The sequence below is a fragment of the Glycine soja genome, chromosome 20, assembly GCF_004193775.1.
Source record: "Glycine soja cultivar W05 chromosome 20, ASM419377v2, whole genome shotgun sequence".
NCBI classification, from domain to species: domain Eukaryota; kingdom Viridiplantae; phylum Streptophyta; class Magnoliopsida; order Fabales; family Fabaceae; genus Glycine; species Glycine soja.
The window spans coordinates 36,956,243-36,960,405 of record NC_041021.1 but is presented as its reverse complement, the minus strand read 5'-3'; the positions used below and the strand labels follow the sequence as shown (position 1 = coordinate 36,960,405).

The window sequence follows — 4,163 nt, the reverse complement described above, 5'->3', positions numbered from 1 at the left end:
TAAATATCAAAACTGAGGATCATAAGAAAAAAAGGCTTTTTTGTTCATCTGTTGGATTCAACAGCCATCTACAGAACATCCATGCTGCACCAACTACTGATAGAAGAGACAGCAGTGCTAAACATCCAAATGAGAAAGATCATTCGCAATTATTGCAACACCCAGCATTATAGACTCCACCAAACTAGCAACAGCAATCTCTGTCATCCCAATGAGATTTGCTTTGGATGATGGGATTCCTGTCTGGAGAATCTGCGCCCCTACAACATTATGACATGTGTCCTAACCGTGACAGAATCTGCACACAGAAGCACAGCAGTTTATGTGCAAAAATTCAGTGTGAACAAATTTGACAAAAGTTAGTTTCACGTCAAAAATCCAAAGTTTGAAATTTTCCAATAATGAATTAAACGTTGCAATTTGGGACATCTTAAGAGTCTTTCCTCTCTTGTGGACTCATACCAACTTTTGCTATTTTAACAACAAATATTAAATGACCTGTTGCAACTTTTTTCAACACAAGCCAAGCCTTGTTTGCTAACAAATGCACATTGTACTGAAAATAAGAATTTAAAAGATATAATCAGTGTTTAAAAAGCATCCTTAGAACCAACCACCTTGAACATTCCATGTCACAGTTTAGCTCACTAATTCAGTGTAAGCTGAACTTGAATCAGTGTCAGATCTACCCGCATGATTCAGGCCACTCTAATTTATAAACTTCAACATTAATGTGATAAGTGACAGTACTTTAGTGACTTACAATCAGAAATAAGAAGGTAAGAAGGGGGCTCTGATGAGAAATTGTTCCACTCCAATATACAGCAACAGCCATGCTGAGAAGTAAAGCTTGAAATACCAACCCAACTGCTCCAGCCTGGTAAAGAGAGAAAAATCTCAACAACTTGATAAAAAATAAGTGCTCAAACTTTCCCATGTGCAAAATTAAAAAAAAAAAAACACACTAAAAGATAGAGAAGAAACCTTTAAAATGCCAAATTGCTTGACCAGAGTTGAAGGCACAAATGTTGCTGCAACACCCATTAAAGCACACATTCCACTGAATCCTCCAATGATTGACGGATGTAAGCCTGCAGAAAAATTGAAAAAATAAAATAAAATTTAGACCTAGCACAAATACCAAAAAAATTAACCCCCCACCACATAAAAAGTAAAGATAAAAGAAATTACAGAATGTGATTATTGGTCTAAATATGGAATAAAATTATTAATGGGCAGAACAGTTTTAGAGACTACCACAATGAACCTTACATCAAAACCTGCTACATTAATACATTTTCCCTTCTGTCTTTCTGAATTCTGACTTGTTACAGCGCTCAGTTAAACATTAACAGAATCAAAAGACATCAATTAAACATTTATGGTAGATGAGAAACATAATAATTGAAAAGAGTAACCAAAGAGAAAATGATAGTCCAAGCTAATAAAGTATGAAAGGTTTGTTGATTAAACAAATAGAAAACCCTTCCAATTATGAGTTTACGATTGATGGTTGTTTCTGAAAAACTTGAAATCAGGTGCTTCACTATATTCTTTATGCAACAAAAGATGTGTTATAAGTGAAACAAATTTCCCAAGATAAAATAGTACTACGGAGGAAATTTTCACATACCACGCTGTGTTAAAAATGCTGTCAACAAACTGCCTGGCATGAGAACAATGTTAAAGTAGAGGAACACCCATGCAAGACTAGCAAGGAGAACAGGCTGACCCAGATACTCCTTCCAGCCGAGCTTGATGGCTTCCAGACCTTTAAACACTGGTTTGCCAGTAGATGGAACTGGAAGTAAGTATAGTTAAGATATCCAGACAAAGATAATTCTCAAAAGAAAGAATCATATGCAAATGTATAGTTACAAACCTGTGGAAAGAAGCCACTAAGGATCAGAACAAGATTTAATTTTAATGCAAGTTTTTCAATTTACAAATCACATGTCAAGGGAACAGACAAAGTTCTGAATGACAATACCAGCACAATCCAATCACGCTCATTTGCAACCCCCAAAGCTACTCCACAAAGCCTCTCAATAGCCCAAGCTGAAACCAATACGACAAACCATGGACGCAGAAGCAGTGTAGAAAATGAAGTAGGTTGCACAGAATGGGCATGAATAATCATCGCTGCAGATAGCAACTGAGCTGCTGCCTGGAAAATAGAAAGAATGACCCCTTTTAGGAAAAGAGCTATATCTTGCTTGACTTTATAGTTTGTATAGATTATCAAACAACTTGCCTGAACGATGGTTAAGCAATTATATGCAGACATTCTTGGAAAATGGTCCATAAGTTTGCCAACCAAGGGACCACCAACAATTATAGCCACTTTGGTGAAGAAACCCATCACAGCAACTGGCAAAAGGCTTGGATGAATCAGGGCAATGGCAGAAAGCCAAGCAAAATTTCAAAGCTGCTCCACTACATTTGCAGTTAAGCAACTAGCATAGAAAGCTGAAAATATATAATCTTCAAGTTAAGAGAACCTTAGATGACTCAACATCACAGTCATCAATAATGTAGATGGCAAAAGACACAGAATAAAATAATAGGACAAGATAGGCATCAAACAATTTTTAGACAAGCTTGATTCTGATCAACTCAAAGAGATAACAGCTATAATAAACTGTATTCACTGGATTGTAATGCCAGGCATGTAAGAGCACTTTTGAGGTTATAGAAAGTGATCCATGAAGCCCTATTAAATAAAAGAAAATCCATATCAATATCAATTGATGCCAACCCGTGCAATAGACAGTTTTTAATGCTTTCCATTCCAAGAGTAATTGGGGAATTTTTTTCTCAAGCTTGCATTCAATCTTTTACATATTCATTTTAACCCCTCCCCGCCCAATAAAAACAAAACTCTACACATTAGAAAGCCACCTTAATTGCCATTTACGCCTAGCTGGCCTTAATTGCATAGTTGGTGTTGCCAATATCTCGAAAAGGACAACCTACAAAGGGGCTTAAAGGCAGAGTGAAGCGTTGTAGTGTGCAGCTGCTAAGGTGTCAGCTATTAAGGGTCGCGACCCCACATCGAATATAGATAAGACCTAACTAGTGCTTATAAAACATGGGCAATCCTCATTGTACAAGTTGGTTTTGTGGAATTGAGTTAGACCCTAAGTCTAAATTCTAAGAAATTGAAGTCAATACAGGACTCGGTAATAATAGAACTAGGACAACATTGTCATAAATAAAGATGTGAGAAAACATCCCACCGTGTAAACCAGCCGGGTGAGGCGGAGTAGCTGAAAGGGGGCATGTTGCTCCTCTTCTGACAAAACCTGCAGAACACACCATAGGAAGATGAGAAACTGTGAGCAATACTTAACAACCCCCTAAACTTGGTATAAAAAAACCTACAGGCAATGCCAGTCAAGAGAGTATCTACAACTGTGGCTTCGGCGAGCAAGTTCAAAGACTCGGCCTCGAGAATATCAGTATTGAGTTTAACAAATGGCACCGGGCAGTGAGGCTCAACCACCCCTCTTCCCTGACCCTCATCCCCATCCCCATCCGTGGCAACATGATCCAAATGCACATCAGTGCCAACACGCAAATCTGTAACCAATAAAACAGAAGGAGATAACAAACAAACAACCGTTAACATTTAACTCAGAATCCAAATTCGAAATTTCAATTTCATTTAACCAAGAACAAACAAAAAAAAGTAACCTTTGAGAACTACGAGGGTAATAGAGATTCAACCGTCGGCCAGAAGGGCTGCGATGGCGTATTGGAGAAGATGAATCCGTTTGACGAATGGGGAATTTGGCGAAATGGAGAGAGAGGGTGGACGTAGCAATAGCCATAGTTGCTGAAGCTTGTAGAACTTCAAGCTACCAATCTTCCTCGGTTTTGTCCAACTCTTGCAGTTGCAGTCCCAAAATAATCACTACGCAGAACAAAAAAACCTTTTGCCTCAACGTTTGTTCATCCCCAACATCACACTCTTTTCTTCTGCGGAATCGTGATGAGATCAAATTTCGTTCGGGATATTTCTCAAACACTTTATCTGTAATGTGGAAAGAAGCGTGCAGCTTTAGCCTGGCTTTTCACTTGGAATTTGAACCTTCTAGCTGCACACAATATGATTAGTTTCACTCTAGGTATTTCAATATAATGTAACCATGCAAAGAAAA

At 38.0% G+C, this 4,163-nt stretch overlaps 1 pseudogene; it reads right to left on the bottom strand.

Annotated features, from left to right (window-relative positions):
• On the bottom strand, positions 1–3,833 carry LOC114402072 (annotated as a pseudogene).
• Between the last annotated feature and the right edge of the window lie 330 nt (positions 3,834–4,163).